Raw genomic sequence first — 22,555 nt, 5'->3', positions numbered from 1 at the left:
TGCATCCTGATTTCAAAGTCCTTTAAAATCCTTTTTAAAATTTTAATTGACTACACTCAGATTTTAAAGTCTATTAAAATCCTATCAAATCCTAATTTGACTACACCCCCCTTAGCTGGTTCTGAACAATTGCTAAAACTGGAGTTGCCGACTAGAGCAAGAAAGATGAAATCTTTTGTCGGTGTGATGTATCTCAGTGTGATGGAGAGAAAAAAGAGAGAGTAGGATGGCATTTACAAACTTTCAATAAACACACCGTTCACCTATGTGTTAAAGAAAAGAAAGAAAAAAAGTCGGTTTTTCAAAGCAGCAAATAGTTGCTTCCAGTTGTCAGCTTTTTCCTTCATTCTTATTTGAATGGTCACAGTTAAGTCACGTCAATATTTTATATTAAGTTTTTCATAGAGACAATAACACCAAAAGCAATGTGTGAGAGGAAGAGAGAGAAGGGGATGAGAATTGGAGGGGAAATAATCTTACTCCAATTTTGAGGTCAACTTTTTTCACCCGTGCTTTAAAAAAAAATTAAGCAGTACCAAACTAGTACTAAGATCATCTTTAGGCCAAACCCAACCCTGGGCTAAATGCTATTTTTTAGGTTTTATTTCCTCTCCCCTCTGTAACATCCCATATTGCCCAGGGGAGTGGATCATGTAAGCCTTATATGTATATTCTCATCTCTACCTAGCACGAGGCCTTTTGGGAGCTCACTAGTTTCGGGTTCCATGAGAACTCCGAAGTTAAGCGAGTACGGGGCGAGAGCATTCCCAGGATGGGTGACCTATTGGGAAGTTCTCGTGTGAGTTCCCAGAAACAAAACCATGAGGGCGTGGTTGGGGCCCAAAGAGGACAATATCGTGTTACGACGGAGTCGAGCCCCGGATGTGGTGGGGGCCTAGGCCGGGATATGACAATTTGGTATAAGAGTCAATCCCTGGCCGAAAGTGTGCCGACGAAGACGTCGGGCCCCTAAGGGGGGGTGGATTGTAACATCCTACATTGCCTAGGGGAGTGGATTCTATAAGCCTTATATGTATATTCTCATCTCTACCTAGCACGAGACCTTTTGGGAACTCACTGGTTTTGGGTTTCATGGGAACTCCAAAGTTAAGCGAGTACGGGGTGAGAGCATTCCCAGGATGGGTGACCCACCGTTAAGTTCTTATGTGAGTTCCCAGAAACAAAACCGTGAGGGCATGGTCGGGGCCCAAATTGGACAATATCATGCTACGGTGGAGTCGAGCCGGTGTTGTAGTGGGGGGGGCCGGGGCGGGGATGTGACATAATTAAATTATGATAATATACATAATTTTTTTTAAAATTAATTTAAAAGAAAAATTAGCCTAAATTTATTCAGGCTAAAAAATTTAGGCCAGAAAGGTTGGAGCAAAAAACGTTGTTTTTGGGCTAGAACTTAAAATTTAGGTTTTAACCCAGAAACAGTTTTTCTCATCCAACTTTTCCAAGTTAAATTTTTAGCCGGAGATGATTAAAGAATGAATTTAGGATAATTTTTTTCTTAAAGTAACTATTTAAAAAAATGTACACTATCCTAATTCAATTTTATGAACATTTTAACCTCAAAATATTTAGATTTTGATAAATATTTAAAAATCATAAAAATGACACCATGAAACTCCTGAGATACCACGAAAGAATATGAAACACATAAAATATTTTTTTTAATTACTATAGCCATTAGATTTAAATTTAGACCATTAATTTTATTTTATTTTTACCATTGGATTTAATCAAATTAGATTTAACCGTTGGATTCAATGAATTTATAAATATAAAATTAAAAAAATATATATACATATATGGTGGGTTAGTTCCACTGACCCAGTGGGAATCCTGAGCTAAATTTTCCCTAGAAATGAGTTTTGAATTTTAACTCATATTTGCCTCAAGGTTTGGAGTAAGTTGAGGTAAGTTTAGAACCTAAAATTTGAGTTTTACTCCAAAGGTTGGAGTAGACAATTTGGGTTTTACAAGAGTTTAATGAATTTTTTTTTCAGTGACAATTTCAGAGAATTTTAATGGATTCTACAATTTTATATGAATTTTGACATATTTAAGTAGATTTGTATTACAGATTTCTATGGATTTCTTAGGATTTGTAAGTTGACTCTTATAGCATAAAATGGATTCTTAGGGTTTATTATGTATTTCTGTTTCTTATTTGACTTGTGATTTTTAAAAGTTTTTTTAATTTTTTTAATTTTTTAATTTTTATGATAGATGGTTTCTGTGACATCCCACATCGTGCAGGGGAGTGATCCTTAAATGTATATTCACATCTCTACCTAGCACGAGGCCTTTTGGGAGCTCACTGGCTTCGGGTTCCGTAGGAACTCCGAAGTTAAGCGAGAAGGGGGCTAGAGCAATCCCATGATGGGCGACCCACTGGAAAGTTGCTCGTGAGTTCCCAAAAACAAAACCGTGAGGGAATGGTAAGCCTAAAGCGAACAATATCGTGCTACGGTGGTGGAGCGGGCCCGGGAAGTGATCCTCTCCGGACCGGGATGTGACAGCTACCCAGCGTTTACCGTGGGCACGATAACTGGTACACCAGAGGTGCGTCCTTCCCGGTCCTCTCGTACTAGGGAAAGGTCCTCGCAATGCTCTAACGCCCACACCGGATATGGACCGAACTGTCTCACGACATTCTGAACCCAGCTCACGTACCGCTTTAATGGGCGAACAGCCCAACCCTTGGAACATACTACAGCCCCAGGTGGCGAAGAGCCGACATCGAGGTGCCAAACCACGATCCCTTCCCGAACCAAACATGAATCTTTCGATTCATTTGGCTCTCACGCTCAATTTATTGAATTCCTTTTGAGAATTCACATATTCTTTTTTAATGTAAAATGTAATGAGCCTATCTTCTCTTCTATATTCATATTCGAAAATATATAAACTGATCACTAATCCAAGAACATAATATTCGGAGGACGATCTGACTTGTATCATTGATACTAATAGGAATTGAACCATTATGGCAAGAAAAAGTTTGATTCAGCGGGAGAAGAAGAGACAAAAATTGGAAAAAAAATATCATTTGATTCGTCGATCCTCAAAAAAAGAAATAAGCAAAGTTCCGTCGTTGAGCGAGAAATGGGAAATTCATGGAAAGTTACAATCCCCACCACGTAATAGTGCACCTACACGCCTTCATCGACGTTGTTTTTCAACCGGAAGACCAAGAGCCTACCGATCTATGATACATGAATGAGATCAAAATCCCCAGATCAAACCCCTTACCTTACTTACCCCAGGTCCCTTTACTTAAGCCAAAATGGAGAGGTCAAAATTGTCCGAACCCTTGTTATTTTAGTTGGGGTTAAGTCTGACGAGAGTAATATTCTACAACTAGCAATTCATTTATTTTCAAACCGACCCATTTACTATCTATTCCAGATCAAACTGTGCCACTAGCACAAGCAGAGATCAAACAAAAGAGTGTCTCACTACAGGAGAAAAAATTTCGTTATAATCTATTCTTTCTTTCTAAGCATGTCCTTTGGCCACTAGTCTGGCTTTGAACCTCACTAGACTTGCATCATCTATTCCATCCTTCTTTGCATATACCCATTTGCATCCAATAGCCTTTCTTCCCTTAGGCAACTCCACTAATTTCCAGGTTTTATTCTTCTTGAGTGACATCTCGTCATCCATAGCTTCATGCCATAGCTTTGCTTCTCCACTACTCGCTGCTTCAATAAAACTTGTAGGAATGTCAACCTCGATCACTGGTAACGTGTATGCCATACATGTAATGCAATCTTTGAATCTAGCAAGAAGCATACTCATTCTTTTTCCTTTCCTCTTGGCAATGCACTCATCTTGTGTTTGAACATTCATCTTGTCCTTCTTCTTGGTTAGCAAAATCTGGTTCTTCACTGTGAACGTCATTCTTGGTGCTTGAAATTTTAGAATTATTTCTTGATAGCTCCACCTCATGGACAACATTCATATCCTCTCTAAGTTTCATATGGGATTCATTGAACGTCACGTATTTGCTCACTACTACCTTCTTGAGTTCTGTGCTCTACAACCTGAATCCCTTAACACCATTATGGAAACCAAAAAGATAGCTTTCCTTGCTCTTGGATCCAGTTTGTTTTCTTTCACGTGGTAGTAAGCATCGCACCCAAAAACCCTTAGTCTTTCATAATCTTGAGCTATTTTTCTTGACCATAATTCCATTGGAGTCTTACCACTTAGAGTTGCAGAAGGTAGACGATTCAAAATATGGTATGCATAATTCAATGCCTCAACCCAAAATCTTTTATGCAATTTTGTTCGTGAAAGCATACATCTCACATTTTCCAATAATGTTCGATTTAACCGTTCTGCAATGCCATTTTGTTGTAGGGTTTTCATTAACACTAAAGTGACGAGTAATACCTTCCCTTTTGCATATTCGAAGAAAGGATAAAAAGTATATTTCCCATCATTATCACTTCTTAGGACTTTCAACTTCTTGCCAGTCTTCTTTTCAACCATATTTTTCCATTCCAAGAAAATATTCAACACCTCATGTTTATGCTTCATCATATAAATCCATGATCTTCATGGGTAATCATAAATGAATGACACAAACCATCTTTTCCCTCCTAGAGATTCATTCTTTGCAGGTCCCTAGACATCTGAGTGTACATAATCCAATATCCCCTTAGTTTGATGTATTGCAGTGCCAAATTTTACCTTTGTTTGTTTGCCAAGAATGCAGTGTTCACAAAAATCTATTTTTCCACTTTAGGCTCCCTTTAGAACCCCTTGTTTAATCAACCCTTGCAACCCTTTGTTTCCCACATGCCCCAACCTTATATGCTATAGAAAAGATGAATCAGCTTAATCACCATCTGCCACCATAGCCACCTGCTTTTTCAAGGTCTTGCCCTCCAACAAATAAAACAAAGCTTTTCTAGGAGCCTTCATCATCACTAAAGCAAACCTTTTAAGTATATTATTCTCAGAATAAAATTTGCAACCTTGAGATTCAAGGGTGCCTAAAGAAATTAAATTCTTCTTGAGGCTTAGGACATACCTTACTCCTTGTAGCTCTCTAATTACACCATCATGATGCTCTATCATAACGCTTCCAATTCCTTGCATTGAACATGGATTATCATCACCCATATACACAATTCCAGTGAGACTTTTGAAAGATGAGAACCAATGACAATGGGAAGTCATATGGTGAGTGAATCCAATGTGAAGCACCCATTTATTCATGTAATCTATGCTTTCCATTGATGTTAGGGCACATACAGAATCCTCATCATCGGCTTCAACAATGTTCGCCTCTGAATCTTTCTTGTTTCTTTTCCTTGTTTTTAGCCTTGATTTTAGGACAATCCTTCTTTTAGTGTCCTTTCTCATGGAAAAAGGCGCACTCATCCTTATCCAAGAATTTTCTATTGTTTGAGTTACCTCTTGTGCGAGACTTGCTTTTCTTCCTATTTGCATACTTTCTTTCCTTTGATCTTTCTCTCACCATTAAAGCTTCAGAATTGTTCCTCTCTTGTTTATCAAGATTTCAAACTTCATGATTCATAACAGCAGTTGAGGTCTCATCAAGTTTAATAGTTTCTCTACCATAAATTCATGTCGTAACAAATGATTCATAGGATTCAGGCAAATAATTCATCAAGATCAAAACTTTGTCTTCATACTTAATCATCTCTTCTAAGTTCAACTATTCAGCAATCATCTTGTTAAACTCTTCGAGATGATCAATAATCTTTGTTCCTTCCTTATACTGGAAATGATAAAGCTTACTCTTAAGGTAAAGCTTATTTTCTGCACTCTTTTTCAAATACTTGGACTCCAATGTATCCCATAGTTCCTTGGCCGATGAAATATTCATCACACCATACTTTTGTGCTTTTGCCAAGACATAACAAATCGTGGAACATGCATGCGCATTCAGCCGCCTCTATTCGTCCTTCTTCATCGACATAGGCATATCTCCAAGCACAAGTAGTTCTTATTGTATCAGCACATCCTTAACTTCGCACTGCCACATAGCGAAGTTAATAGTCCTGACGAACTTCTCAATCTCGAACCTAGCACTTTGCACTGAGGTTTTGGTTACCTCAATGCCCCCATCATCTCCACTCTTGCTGAAGTCTTCAAGCTTTGTCATTGTTTTGGCTTAATCACCAAACCTTTCTCTTGATACCACTTGTTAGAACACAACCAAGATGATTAAACCAAGAACAATCACACAGATATGAACAACGGAAGCTTGCTTTATTAATTAATAAAGAATTACAAAATAACTCACAAACTCTCTCTCAATAGTTCTTTTGCCTCAAGTCTCTCAAAATTCATACACACTAACGCTAAGGCTTACCTATAGATATACTAGATAACCTAGCCACAAACCTAATCCTAAACTAAATCAGAATCCAAAAACAATTTGAAGCTTGCATCCAAGCCTCCTACACACATTACAACTCGAATTCCTATCTTAGTTAGGAATACAAACCTGATTTCATACCAACTCCAACAAACACCACTTTCCGTTATGGAGATTCGGAAAACATGTTTCAAATTCTGGCTCTAAGCACCGGAGTCTGGAAGGTTTTTCGGGAAGTTTTTTCCAGAAGCATTGGGATGTGGTGGGTAATGATATTGTTGATATGGTTAAATCTTTCTGATATTCGGGCAAATTACTGAAGAAAGTGAACTACACTCATCTTGTACTTATTCTAAAGGTGGTTAGTCCTAGAAAGATGACTCAGTTGCGACCTATATTCTTATGTAATGTAATCTACAAAGTGATTGTGAAGCTAATAACAATCGATTGAGGAGGGTTATGGCCCACATTACTAGTGTGAATCAATCGGCTTCCGTTGCGGGAAGACAAATTCAGGGTAATATACTAGTGGTGCATGAGATTTTACATTCGCTTAAGCAGCAAGAAGATACCAATTAGTCCTATATGGCGATGAAATTGGACATGGCTAAGGCGTATGACCGTGTTGAATGGCCCTTCCTTTTAGCCATGATGCAAGCGTTTGGATTCTCGGAGTTTCTATGTCGACGAATTGAGGAATGTATTTCTACGGTGTCGTATAGTATTTTGATTAATGGGTTGTCTGCTGGATTTACAAAACCACAACAGGAGCTGCAACAAGGAGATCCTATGTCACCATTTTTATTTCTGATTTGTGCGGAGGGCCCTTTGGCTTTATTACGGAGGAGGGAGGAGGCGGGCGCCCTTCACGGCATTAGCTTGTCTGAGGGGAGTTGCTTATCTCTCTCTTTTTTTTTTTTTTTTTTTTTTTTGGCGGATGACGTTGTAATCTTTTGTAAGGCTACGGAAGATGAAGCTAGGGAGGTTATGAGTGTGCTACAATGTTACGCTGAAGGTTCCGGGCAAATCCTCAATAGAGAAAAAAATTCACTATTTTTCGGTGCTCATTACCCCAAGAAGAGGAAAAAGAAGATTATGGGATGTACTAATATTAGAGGCAGTGATAACTTCGGTAAATACTTGGGCTTAACTGTTGATTTTGGCCATTCTAAAACTGCAGTTTTTGAGGAGGTGCGCGAGGTCTTAAATGGGCGAATCAATGGATGGGCTGAACAATTTCTTTCCTTGGAGGGGAAGGAGGTTTGAATTAAGGCAGTGGCTATGGCTCTACCTAACTATGCAATGTCTTGTTTAAATTACCGGTGAGGTTGTGCAAAGAACTAGAGAGTGTGGTTGCAAGCTACTGGTGGCGGGGGAACAAGGGCAATCAAGGCATGCATCGGATTTCATGGTAGAAAATGAAAACGATGCAAAAGTGAATGGCTTGGGGTTTCGGGATATTATATGTTTCAATCTGGCATTCTTAGCTAAAATTGGATGAAGGGCGATGAGGAACCCGGACTCCCTACTGGCTAGAGTTCTCAAGGAAAAATACCATCCGGAGCGCTCCTTTCTGGAGGCAAAAAAAGGATGGCGATCATCGTGGGGTTGGAAAGGTATACGAATGTTCTCAAGAGTGGATTGAGATGGAGGGTCGGAGATGGACGAAACATTAGGATTAGAAACGAGCCTTGGATCCCAAAACTAGGCACCTTCCATGTGCAGTCACGACGTGAGAATATGCCGGTGATGGTGGGGGATTTAATCGATCATTCTACGGGCTTTTGGAAGAGGAATTTGGTGCGTAACTACTTAAAGACGTGGAGGAAGCGAGACTCATCTTGTGGTTGCCAATTAGTCTATACGTACGGATGCCAGGATAGGATTATTTGGCACTATTCTAGAAATGGTGATTATACGGTGAGAAGTGGGTATGGGGTAGGGCGATGGAGCTTCAAGCAAATGGGGAATTGGGACGGAAGGGCACAGGAATGAACAGTGGCAATAGGGGGGCTGACCATGTATGGCAGGAGGTGTGGAGGTTAAAGGTGCCAAATAAACTGAAGTTTTTTTATCTGGAGGTGTTGTAACAATTCGCTGGCGGTGCGGATGGACTTAGCAAGTAGGAGGATAAATTGAGAAGCATCTGGTTTTTGGGTGTGAGTTTAGTCGGGTATTTTGGTATTGCAGCCCCTTACAACTAGATGTGAATGCGTTCGAGGAAGCGGATTTCCCTGAATGTAGGGGAAAGATTGGAGCTCGATTCAAAGAGGAGGTGCAAAGAGAGGAACTTCTTCAGGAAGTAGTATTTGGGCAGGATATGGAAATGTCGAAATGAATTGATTTTCCAAGGGTTAATGAAATCTCCGATGGATCTATGATTTATTGCGACGACACGTTCAAGAGTTTAGGGAAGCTTATTAACCCAAAAAACCGGAGAAGAAAGCGCAATGCGGGAGACCTGCGACTGCAGTATTTGCTGGGAAACCGGTGCGCTGGAGACGTCCATGTTTTGGAACTTTAAAAGATATTGTGATGGGTCATGGAATGAGAAATCTATGTTGGGTGGGTATGGATGGGTAATGCGTGACGTTGCAGGATTATTAAAGATGGCTGGTGGGATTATTAAAGATGGCGGAGGCGGGGGCTATTCGTAGCGACAAGGTGGAAGTAGAGTCTGATGCCCTTTCTATTATCCAAATGTTGAATGGAGAATGCTTTATTGATGTAAGTTTCGAGTGTTTGCTATTTGATATTAAAGCCTTGGCATTTTAGATTAGGAAAGTGAAGTTCACGTTTGTTTAGTTGAGTGGTAATCTCGTTGCCCATGCCGTGGCTTTATATGCTATCTCGCATGGTGGCTCTTTCTTATGGGATGCCTATAGTCCTGAATTTTTATTTAATATTCTTGCAAAAGTTGTAACCGTTTCTATTAGAATTTAATAAAATTTACCTTTTGACAAAAAAAAAAATCCTAATGTAGCCACATGTCCTCAGCGTATGCGTGAAGGTAAAGATGAATGATTTTTTATTTTTTTATTTTTTATTTTTTAGAAGATTAGAAGGGACATGAAGAAAACTTGTCTCTTTTTATCCAATCTACAATAAGCTAAACGATGAAAAAGCGAAACCACTTATTATGATTGTTGCATTTCCAAATCTCATTAAGTTTGTTGTGAGCTACTAAGTTTTCTAAATAATTAAGTGGGCGCTCTAAATCATTGAACCAATCGCTTGTTTGTCATGCTAGCAAGGAAAGGTAAGAGTTGTTTTGGTTTGGACATTTGTTATCTAAATAATTGTGAGATTATTAATATTAATGCCCTAATGAAATTTTCTATTTTTCATAAGTAACAAAATTGAAAAGTACAACAATATTACAAATTAAAATAACGTTGTCAAAGAGACAAATCAAAATCCCAAAAGATTGTATATACTTTCCTCTTTTCTTGTCAACTATTTATGGCAAAAAGTGACCGCCCTTTCTTGATTATGTGACTCACCTTTCTTTCATTAAAAGAGATTTATAAACCAAAGATTCGAAAAAAAATTTCAGAGGCTTGGCTTTTTTGGGTGGATGAATTTGAGTGGTTTTGATGGAAAGTTTGAATTTTTCACATCGTTTTCACTATCATGTGAGTCGAATCTGTAACATTAGTCAAACAAGTAGAGATTGATGTCACTAGATGGATTGGTCATTTCATACTCATTATTAAGCAATAGTAATTGTCGAATATGAGACATTTTTCAACTAAGTGAAGATAGGTTGAGTGTCACTATAGGCACTGATCATGCAAACTTTTTCATGTTCATGTTAATCGAAAGCAATGTGAGGTGCCTCTGAGTCATGATGGACTCATCACTAATCTCTGAAAAAGAGAGAGGAGGCAAGAAAAGACCCCATGTCTCATGAGCCTCAGCAAAAGGACTTCACACCCTTCTGTGGTGTGTTCAGTTGTCTACAACCTAACTCACACGCATTCCTTGCACTGTGAAACAAATGTGCTTTTGGGAGGAGTGTGAATAACACTTCACTTTGCCCATATGAATATATAATCAAGTTACGACTTGCAAACTTCACTCTCGGACGTTAAGGTTTAGGATAGTTTGAAAATAAAGTGTTATTCACGTATGTAATTATCTGGATAAAAAGGAAAATGTCCTTTCCACTTCTGTACTTTAACTTTCGCACTTACAAAGCGTACATGACATGCAATAGTGCTTGAAGAGCATCAACCCACGCTCCGAAAAGAAAACAAAAGTAATAAGCCAACAAACATGTAAAAAGGTAAATTTTTCTTTGGAACTTTAACGAAAATCTCTCGCTCACTTTAACGAAAAACCATATTTTTACATTAAAAAGTCAATCACGTTACCATTTATTTTGTCATTATCGTTAATACTCAAAGTTTTCGAACCCTTTTCATTAGTTTTTTTTTTCTTCTTTCCACATATTTTTTCTTTTGCAGTACGGTTACATATGGTCATGAATTTCAACCCCTACATCCTAATTTTGTTTAGAAAAAGTTACTGATTAATCTGCAGATAGGGAAAAGAATTTTGCTCATGACCCAACCGCCTATTCCCGTAATTAATGTACGCCGTTTAATTCGGGTGCCAGTCGAATTCAAGACTTCTTGTCAATAATTGTGCAGACTGCATCAAGTTGTGATTTAATCAGTAGGAATAATACAAGAATTGCAAGCTTTTAGTCATGCATCTTCGTGAAATTTACCAACCTTAAGAAGAAAAAAATACATAAACTTTGTACAGAAAGCCTGATCATTCATATAACTATGCGGCCAACTTCTGAAGACCTTGCAATTTAGCCCACCTGCATGAAAAGAAGAAAAAGGTGGTCATTAATTTTCACATTCACCTTTTCTCCTTCTGCACGCCTCCGTTCTCCTTGGACTTATTCAATCCAAACACTATGAACACATAGAAAAATGCGAAAATCACAACCCTACAAAGATAAAGAACAAATAGGCTAAAACACATCATAAACACAAAGCATATGTGTATAGAGCTGCAGTGAGGATGTTCCTGCAGAAAGACTGCTGAAGAAAACCAGTAGCCATTGGAGGGCGTAGAAGTTTGAAGGAGACGATCAGAATCTTTTTTATGAACAATTCAAATCCTGCCGGTGGTTTTTCACGGCTTTCTTGAACTGTTTATGTAACTGCATGAAAAATTTCTGCCAGTTTAACTCTTCTGCACACTGCACGGTTCAAGAAAGCCGTGGAAAATCACAAGGAGGATCATCTCTATGTGTACTGATTTTTTTTGTAAGGGAAAGAAACTGATGAGGCGTGTGGGAGATTTGATGAATTGAGATGATATTTATAGAACAAGATGGTCAGCATTTTCTGATGATCAACCAATCAAATTTCAGTACATCAGCACCAGCACACAATTTGGACCCACCACTTGGCATTGCCATTTTGGCCATTGCTGAATCAAAGCTGGGTTTAGGGTGAAATTTGATCACCTTTGCAGGTTGAGTTTTTAGTACCAGATCTCTCTATAACTCTATTTCTATGTGCTATCAGCTATAAAAGGATGCATGAAAGTGGCATACCTAAAACTTTAGCACTAAATGCAATATCCTTTTTTGCCCCAAGTTTCATGCAAAATTTCCACAAAAGCTAGTGGATTTCGCTTTTGCTTGATCAATTTGATAACAAACTCGTTATTCACACCGATTAGTGCATAAATTTATTCAGACATAGATAAGTGGTTTGATCATGCGTTCAACGTGAATCACGATATTTCTAGGGTCATTTCAAGAATGCTTCCCATGTGGGTCTCATGTATTACATGTTTTTTTGTAAAACCAAAGAGTTTAAAAAGAAAATTAAGGGCTCGACTCGAGAGATGGAGACATAAGGGTGCGATAAAGTCCTCGGTGGTTGAGTATCTCTCTAGATCTGGCAAAGCGAAAGACCCCCTTGAAGAGGAACTATGACCGAGGATGATTTTGGCATTCCGAAATTCACCCGTGTACATGAGATACCATGAGGCTATTGAATGTGATTTTGGAGTGCCAAAATCATCACCGATTTAACCATGTTAGATGTATAAACATGTTATTCATGCATTTATGTACTAATATTCCTTTATAATGCAAAAATGCATGATTATATATCTAACATGATTTGTGGCTGTGGAGTGTGATCAACATTTTGAATGTTTTTATTCTTTATTAAGCTGAAGGGAGTAATTTAAAATCCCAAAGAGAAAATTTTACCAAAAAAGAAAGCACAGAAGAAAAGCTTCGGAGATTTTCTTTTCTTATGTTTTGCTCTTTTTTCAGATATAAATTGTCGATGGTTCTTTTGTGGCTTGACAGCCATGGAAGTTAGTGCCGTTTATAGCTAAATTGAATTTTCTTTTATTGGCTGCAATGTATTGGAATCAATCTTTATGTCCAATTATTTATTGGGATTTAGGAAAGACTAGCAAGGGTGTCCGCTTTTTGCTGCAGGATTGAAAATTGTACAACAGATGTAGAAGTTCTAAAACTATTATACATATGTATATACAGTAGACAACATTGTTTACGTACATGTGCAAATTTATTTACAACTCTATCAACAATAAGGAACAAAATAGGTGTCCATGGGCGGAATGAAGCTTATGGTTATAAATTGTCAAATTCCATACATGTCAAACTTCATTTAGGAAACTGAAAACCATAAAGAATAAAGTGATAAACACACAAAGACAGTTCACAATATCAAACCGTTGCTTCACTAATCAAGCAGTACCAACAAAATCATGCTTTTTTTGCTGCAAAAGAACAAAGTATAAAAAGGGAAACCAAATATTTACTTTTATTTTATATTCTGTGAAAAAAGCTTGGAAGAAGAAGCAATAGTGAAAAGATCATATTTATTTCAATTTTTTAGGCAGAGAAAAATAGCACAGAATACCCATTTCAATAAACAACCTAAAACCCATTTCACGTTTGTGAGTTTTCGATACTGCACAATTATACATGGAAAACAAAATGGCTACTAAAAGTACTGATGAAAGCACATAGTACACATACCTCCTTAAACATTTCCTCCCGTTGCTCAGCCTGTATTTGGAATAGATTATGACTTAGGCTTAAACTCAGAAATCAGTGAAGAATGAAACTCAAAAGTAAATTGCAGTTTCTAATAATCATCTTTCTTAGAAAAGACTAACAAAATTGTTTTTAAAATAACAATATGCATATATAAGCAGGATTGTGCTTAATTTTCTCTAATTAAAGAAATGGTTTGCGCAATTTAGAACCTGATACAACAAAAGCATAACAAAAAAAAAATTCCACAGCCTGAAGTGCCTTTTGAAAGCTCAGTCCTACTTCGAAAATCTACATAGGGAAAAATTGTGAACCCTTAAAGTTTCTTCTCTCACTCAAAAGAAAAATGGAAACTCTATATAGAAAAAAAAATTGAAATTGTGCATAATCAAAAGTGGATCAAAACTCTAAATATTATCTTAACGCGTAGGAGATCGTTGTCATAATTCGGAAACAATTGAAACTTCATTTTAAACACAAACTTAATCAATTGATTTATCTTTGAATGAAAAGAAAGTAGTGTCAGTTTTACCTATCTTTTGTTTAGTGTCGCTCCATTTCTATCTTTAATTAAAAGCTTGAATTTTTATTTTCCTTCCACTCCCCTGCTGCATAACAGTACAGTAGCTCTCGTTTACCTACAACAAATTGAAAACCATTTGGGGAAAATAACTAAGCCTTTGGTTATTAGATTCTTGGCAGGCAAAGCAAGAAAATTACACGCAACAAACTATTGAAACTTTAAAACCCACTTCCCAAATTAGGTTCTCTGACTGCCTAATGATCATGTTGATATAAACTATCATCTTGAGCACTGAAATGAATGATTATTTTTTTTTTTTTTTTTTTTTGGACATTCTAGTGAACTTTGCCAATAAAAGTTCAAATGAGAAACAAAAAAGTGAGCGGTTAACCCAAAAAAGCTCAAATGAACTTTACCAATGAAAGTTTTGAAGCAATTCATTTTCAGAAACAAAAATATGAAAGAGCATATGAAGGGGAAACAAACTTTAAAATTTCATACTATTTGGCCCACTCTTTACCCATTTAAAATGCACAGAATAAACAAAAGTCAGGACTACAGAACGTGGCATGAACATTTTAAGTATATTTGATCTGAATGTGAGTCATACAAAATATTATCAGTACCATCCTATTTAGAACCTTCAATACATGTCTACTCAAGAGAACACATAAGTCAGATTTATAGATACATAATAAAAGAAATTCCTTATGCAATTAGAAACAATTCTAGATGAGAAGCTCACTCTGGAGACTGAAAGTTGGCCCCTTAACATGCTCAGGTTCTCCACCATATTAACTTTTTCCTTCTCCACACATTTAAATTCTTCCTCAACTCTTAAGAAGTTATTGTGCAGTTTACTATTGTACTGTTGCAAGCTTACCTGGCTCAGGAAAACACGGAAACAAGATTTATAGGTACATAATAAGAGAAATTCCTTATGTAATTGTTGCTAATTACATAAAGAATTTCTCCAGAGTGAGTTATTTATCTGGAATTGTTGCTAATTACATAAAGCTTATGAAGCTACTTGAAGTGTTGCCAATATTTTCTTTAGCTTTGTATACACATATTTATCTTCTTTTTTTTTTTTTTTTTTTGTAAAGATATATGAATTTCAAATTTAAAATGTTTGAGAAAAAGAGAAAAAGAAAAAAAAAACCAAAAGCAATATTAATTTCATATACTCGATATTTTATCTATTGTTTGTGTTTCTCCAGCAAAAGTAAAGACCATTTCTGTGCAAGAAGTTCGTCAAAATCTATATCAATTTCTTGAATAATGTCCACAACGTATACGGAGAGAATTGAACTATACAGCCTGGGCCATTTGATTGATTTCATCCCACAAGACAAATCTTTCGTTTATTCTTTCTTAAACTAAGTTTAATAATTAAGCAATGAAAAGTCAATAGCCAAAAATCTCACATAATAATCTTTAATTCTTGAATAACCCGAATTTTCAATAGACCAAGGGATTACATACACATAAGATGAATTAAAATGAGGAAAACTAAACAAAGAATGAGCAATAAGGGAGAGAGAGAATCAAAACCTATATTTCTGCCCTGCGATGCTATGAGATCGTATGCTGTGAGATGGTATGAAGGTATTTTTCCCAATTTTTTGATAAATGGGGGAAATCACAGCAATGATTTGTTAATGTCGTGGGTTTCAATTTGTTCATAGAAGTAGGGGGAGTCTTGGAAAATGTTTATTCTTGTAAGTGGATAACCGTACCAAAGATGAGAAGAGTTAAAATGTCAATCCTCTAGAGAATAAGAGTTAGTATATGAATAACTTGATCAATAGAATAAGATACTTGTAACTCCTAGATTTTAGTATTAAACTCTTAACAAAATAAGAATTAATAGATCAATGACTCGATGACTCGATGAGTGGAATGAGATAACTTTATACGAATGTTTAAAGCCCAAATGCTATCAAACGAACTCCCAAGTTTGAGAAAGTAGTGCAAAAGTGAATTATCAAAATAAGACGATTTAAACTAAATTAAACATTGTTCTCAACATTATTAGACTTGTAGGAAAAAAAGAGGTAAGAAAAATTTTATCGTGAAACTTGCTCTTGGGTGTTCATTTGGACTATGACGACTCTGAATAATCTTGTGAGACAAAAGAAAAAAATGAGATTAAAAAAACAGAAAAAAAGGATATATCAAATTTGTAATTACATGAAAGATAAACTAAATTAAATATTCTTCTCAACATTATTAGACTTATAAGAAAAAGATGTAATAGTAACCTGAAGAGAAAAGGTTTATCATGAGTCTTGGTCTTAGGTATTCACCAAACTTGCTCCTAGCTCGAGCTGTTTCTAAAAAAGAAAAAATTGACATTATTTTGCAATAAATTGCATCGTAAAAATTAAATATGCACGATAACTTCAAAACTAAGTTTTGGAGAGAGAGAGAGGTGAAGTCACCTTGTGACCAAAGACCAAATCCATTTTTTCCTGATTACACAAGTGGCAATCCAACTTGAGAAATCCTATAATCAACACCCAAATAAAGTTCAATCAAATTGCAGCATGAAATATTAATTAGAAAAGCCCTGAAATGGAAGCGAAAAAGATTGAAACTTGCCTAATGTTATGTGTACAGTTTCAACATTTGCTTGTGAAAAATATACTGATGTGACATGCCGTATGCTGAAGTGACATCAGTCGTTGACCGCCAGGTAGGTAAAATCCATACGATATCTTACAAACTATAATCTAAATTACTGCATCAAAGTTGTATCCTAAAAGAAAATTCATATTTCTATATGAACCCAATGTATGATTTTTGCATATACCTTGGTGGATTCATTCTCTGGATGAGTTTCTCGTACTCATCATCCACATTATGTGAAAAGCTCATTCTAACTTCTGCAGTAAGTCACAAAAAAAAAAAAAAAATGAAAAAAAATTTCAAACAAAAGGTTGGAGAGAATAAAAAAGAATCAATTGGAGCGATGAATAACCATTCTAACCAGGGTGCTTGAGGACGGTGGTGACATCATCTATGTCAGTAGGTCTTTCCAACTTTGCCCCAATCATGCACATCAAAGAAACAAAAAAGGGAGAAAATCATCCAAATGTATAAGACTTTCAGTTTACATACATCCCAAATTAAGGTTGCACCATCACTACGATTATGGAAATTCAGCTTCCAACATCCTATAAATAATTAAACGAAAAAAAAAATTAAGAGAGAGAGGCAGGAATAATGCACACCAAGGAAGAGTAAAAGCTGGAACAGATCAAGGTGTTTGAGGATTGAAGTGAATTGGGATCTGGTCTTCTTTTGTTTTTTTTTTTTTTGTTGAAGTTTTAGTAATTTGCATGCACAATCCATTTGTATTTATAGTAATTGCCTGCACAAACCTCAATCACCTTATAATCTATCACCATTGACATATAGTTCATACAAAATGGCATATCTTAACCTCTCTTTGGCCAGCAATAGTTTTCCAAAGTGAAATCTGATGTGATAAATAATAGCACACAAATTAAATCCTCTTTTTGACTATTGTAGTATAGATATAAGTAAGGATCGTTCTAGGCCGGGGATTAGGAGGGATTGCTAATCTAATAAAAATTAACTCAAAGATACAAAAATATGCTTAAAAACACTTAAACAAACTCAAAGACTCTTAACTAAACTTATATGACTCAAAACAAACTTAAAAGACTAAAAACACACTTTTGGACAGATTTGAAACAAGTAAGTAAAGGGGATTGGGTTTTGGACGAATTTAAGAGAAAAACAAGTAAATAAAAGACTTAAAAGACATTTGAACGAATTTGGGAAAACCAATGGATGATTAGATAGCTAGGGAACGCTTTTCCACAGATGACATATTCAAACATAAATTGATTTCCAGTTGCTTTTTCGATAGACCATGAACCTCAACACCCTAGATTAACCGTGACATCACTAATTAACCCTCAGATTTTCCTTAAGTTATTGGATTGGATGACATCATACGACAACCCAAAGCATTCTTCAAAAGTTCCCTACATGACATCATAATAGAGATACAATCAAAGATCATTACGTTCAATGAAAATCATAAGTAGTGACAAAGCACTCGTAACTATGACATCATGATACTCATGCTAGGAATTTACTTAACATGATTGTGAAAACAACCTTAACTACTTGTGAATATAAGTTTGTGACGATTATGTAAAACTCCCTTATATTCTAGCACCAAATTCAAGCATGCAAATTAAGTAGGCCTCCCTAATCAACATACAAGAATAAGTTATCCATCAAACAGTTAAGTAAATTGCATTCACAATTTATGAAATCACAACTGGACTTAATCAATTCATATCATAAACATAATCATGGTTTCAAAGCCTCCCCTAGCTAAAACGAGTTTAGCCTCTCATGTTCACAACAAAACAATGGAAAATTAAGTTAAACATTGAAAACAAAAGATAGATTACACCTAAAAACGCTTCAACACTCCAACTTGAATGCACAAACGTCCAAGGCTTCCTCTTCTTCTCTTCTTCCTTGCAAAGTTGCGGCACAAGAGGTCTAGGGTGATTTGTGGATGGATTTCTGGGTTGTGAATGGGTTTAGGATGGTAGGGTGGTGCGGCAAAGGTTGGGGATGGTGTATGGATGCTTGGATTGAGGTATGGAAGTGTATGAATGGTGGAAGGATGGGTTAAAGGCTGCGGCAAAGGACTTTGGTTCTGTGAATGATGGCAGATTGTGTGTAAGAGTGATTAGGGTTGAATGAAGGGTGCGGCTTGGGTATTTATTTTAGAGAAAGAATCCCTAGAGTTTATTACATAGTTTAGGAAAGGATTTAGACCCCAAATCCATCAGGAAAAAGAGTCATAAAGTCAGAAATTAAAAGGGAAAAGGAAGGAAACTTGCGGCCAATAAAGAATAGGAAAAGGGAATGTGTTTAAATGCTGAAATTAGGCAAGAATTTGAGATAGAAAAGGTATGTGAGGTGCGGCTGAGATGGGAGTGAAAAGGGAATGTGGTTTTATGACATAGAATAGGAAACAAGAGCCTCCCTTGCACGGCAAGGAATGCTAGGTCAATGGGTTGCACAGCAAGGAATGCTAGGTTGCAAGGAAGACTTGATTTGTGTCCTAGAATGCATAGAAGTCTTCAATGTCGCTGAAACATGGAGTCTTTAAGGATTAAGAAAGGTTAAACCCAAAATAGGAAACCTTGGCTTAACTTTCCTACTTCAAGTAGGAAACCTTCTTTGACTAGGATTCCTCTTTTGATTAGGAATCCTCTTGTGATTAGGAATCCTCACACCTTTAGGTCTTCAATTTCGTCCATTCCTTTTGCTCCAAGCATATGTTATCCATTCCAAGTCCAATTTTGCTCCAAAATGCACCTTTTTGCTTCCTTAACCATATGAACCTAAAAACACACAAAAATAGCTTAAACTACTAAAATAACTATGAACTAACAACATAAATGTACGAAAACAAGCTAACTAAGTCGCCTAAATATGCTCCTATCAAAATCAACTATTATTATTGTTAACTATCAGTCCGTTTGACCAATTGATTGAATTCATATACACCAAAAATTTCACAATTCATTGAATTTACTACAACTGGGAGAAGTATAGAAACAAAGACAACGGTTGAAATTATCACCACAAGAATTTCAATATAAAAAATCTGACCAAATTTCTTGTTAACAAAATTTAATCACATTGAAAGACACACATTCTGGGTTCTAAAAACAAACTTTCCTAAGAAAATTTACAAACATAAAAAGTTGGTTCTACAAAAGCTCTAAAGGGAGAAGCTAAAACTGCTCACCTTGAGCACATAGGGCTTCCAACTTCCAAGGCTGCTTACAATAGCCCCAAAAAGGCAAAAAAATCAAGCCCCTGAAATTGAAAACAAAACCAAATTAAACACCCACATGCAGCTGAATTGAACACCAACAAGCAGGTACAAACAAAACCTCCAAAATCACAAAAGAGGAATTTGAACAGAAAACCCATATGCAAATCCAAAATCATAGAAAAGCAATTGAAACACCTATATTGAGAAAGCCGTAAAACTCACCAGGAAACCCCAGTTTTTCTAGGTAAAAAATTACTCCAAATCCAACTGAAAAACTGAAGAAACTTCTACTAGTTGGGTGGTGTTTTCCGCAAGAAAGTTTGTGAGAAAGAAAGAAGCAGAGAATTGTGAGAAAGAAAAGTAGAAAAGTCAAGAAGCATCTGATGTAGGGGTGGGCAAACGGGTTCTGTACCCGCGGGTTGGGGCAGGTACCCTTAGTTTGGCGCGGGTACAAGGGGGGTACAAAATTTCAAAACACAAAACGGGACGTGGCGGGGCGGGTTCAAAAATAGGAAGGAGCGGGCCCCCGGCCCGACCCGTTTCTAGCCCGTTTCTAGTTTAAGAAAATTGGATGGGGTTTAATGTTTGTCAAATTTCACTCTCCACCATTGATTTCCATATTTTCATCTCACACACACACACACCCCCCCACTTCCTTGTGTTTCCCCATCCCTCAATCTCTCAAACCTTCTCCCTTCTCTCATGTCCCTCATTCCTCTCCTTGTTTCTTCTCCCTTCATCTCTGCAACTCCCTTTCCTAGAGCGCAGACACACCACACCCACACACCACCGTGGTGCACACTTCGATGAGCACCATCACCACCTGTGGACCGTTCCTCCTCCCTTTCTCACCTCCTTGCGATCGAGTCCGGGTGAGCGGAGAGATCAAGTTTCGTTGCTTCGTAGCTGGTCCTTGATTTTATGTGACAAAATTTTCAACTCAGCGTCTGTGCGTGGGAGGGAGGTAGTCTGAGATAGAAGACTGGGTAGAAGTAAAGTGTGAGTGGGTTGATTTAGGGCTGGGCACGGGCTTAAGGAGTTGAGGGGTCAAGATTCCTGGGAATGGGACTTCAGGGTCGAAGGAAATGACAGCAACAGCGTGGCCTTTGCGGAGTTACCCATGGACCTGGTCCAAACCGGCCCATTTCTACGGGGCCGGGTAAGGTTCGGTTCCTATCTTAGAAAATGTTATCCCCGGCCCGACCCGACCCGTTTCCTTTAAACCCGGGTCCGGTCTAGTCTCTTCAAAATTCGGCTCGTGCCCACCCCTAAGCTGATGCATGTGATGATCGACGCATGTGATGATCGACACATGGATAGAATGGGCAAAACTAACTTTTCGCTACAGGAAAGAAGAAACACCAAGAGAAATAGAGGAAAAGCTGAGGGCAAAAACGTCCGGCCATTGGTCATCAACAGTACCCCAAAACTGAGTTTTAGTATATAGGATATTGTGTTGAGATTTCTTTTTCTAGTCAAATTTTTAATTCTTACATATATGAATTAGATCAGTTAATCATAATAGAGTACGTATCTCTGTGCATTGTAATTCAAGTCCGTCTCCTTGTAAATTACAATAGTTAGTTTCGTTCTTATAAGAAAACATAAGGTACAAAGAGAAGCCTTTGATGCATCCATACCTTAAAAATAAAAAAATTTAACAAAATCCCAAAACCAAGCTAATCGATTTTTTGGAGGAAAAGTATGTATCCAAACTCGCCGATTGAAAGATGAATTAATGACCCAGAGAAATTAAGGCACCCGCAACAAAATTAGTTTTCCGGTAAACGTGGCAGGAAGTAATGCTCCAAAATTGACTATAAAATTAGATCAACGTTCATCAAATGAACTAATTAATCTAAATTGTAAAAAGCAAAACTAATTAATTTGAAAAATAAAAAACATTCCACTGTACAAAGAGATTTAAAGCATGAGCTAAATCCATTAATTCATGGCACCAAATTACATCAACAACAGCAAGTGCATAAGAATAATTCATAATTTAAACAGGCAAACAGGCTTGCCTGTTTATTTAAGTAAATGGCCAACATTACCACCACACAAGAACAACATTGTACTCCACACATCCTAACAAATTTATTCATAACAATCTTAATTAGTACTTAATTAGTACTATAAAGAGCTTGTAATTAGCCCCCAAATCTTATTCACATTTGAAGCCAGGAGGGACTGTTTTCTGGCATGCACTAACAAGCAAGCTCAAAGCAACCGGCACTTCCAAGTTGACAAGCCCTATAGCATTGGCCTTAATCACAGTGCAGAGACAAATGGTAGACTCCAAATCGAACAACCCTTCAAGCAACGCGCAACAACCGCTCGTTGGCGGTGTTCCGATTTTGAGGTTGACAAGTCCTAGAAGGTCCACACAAGCCCCTAGCTTCAATGTGTCTTTAGGGCAGGTTTCCGCCTCAGGTGCGGGCGCCACTGGGGTTGGACCAGGCTTGGGGCTGGGCTTGCATGTGCCGCAAGCAATGGAGAATGTGGATGAGTAGAAAAGGATTGAGAAGATGAGAAGGGTTGCTGAGAGATGCTTGGTAGAAGCCATGGATGGAGTGGTTTTTTTAGAGTTATAAAAATTTGGGGTGCCTCATTGAAGGGAGGGGGTGCCCTCCATTTTAAAGGCAGATTGTGAGGTGAGGTTGCTGTTTCAGAATCCGATTAAGTGGAAGAGAATTGAAAATGGATGATAAAGTACAGCGAAGATTTTGTATGTTTGTGGGG

General features: G+C 37.2%; 1 pseudogene across 1 annotated transcript; it reads right to left on the bottom strand.

Moving 5' to 3' along the window:
• Positions 1 to 21,735: 21,735 nt before the first annotated feature.
• On the bottom strand, positions 21,736 to 22,430 carry LOC137717063 (putative lipid-binding protein AIR1 pseudogene; annotated as a pseudogene). Its single transcript, XR_015965643.1, has one exon. The product of XR_015965643.1 is annotated as a putative lipid-binding protein AIR1 pseudogene (transcript).
• Positions 22,431 to 22,555: the final 125 nt, after the last annotated feature.

This window comes from Pyrus communis, chromosome 8 (genome assembly GCF_041283825.1).
Source record: "Pyrus communis isolate YQ-2024b chromosome 8, ASM4128382v1, whole genome shotgun sequence".
In the NCBI taxonomy this organism is placed as follows: domain Eukaryota; kingdom Viridiplantae; phylum Streptophyta; class Magnoliopsida; order Rosales; family Rosaceae; genus Pyrus; species Pyrus communis.
Note: the sequence above shows the minus strand (reverse complement) of the source record. Positions and strands in the feature narration are given on the sequence as shown.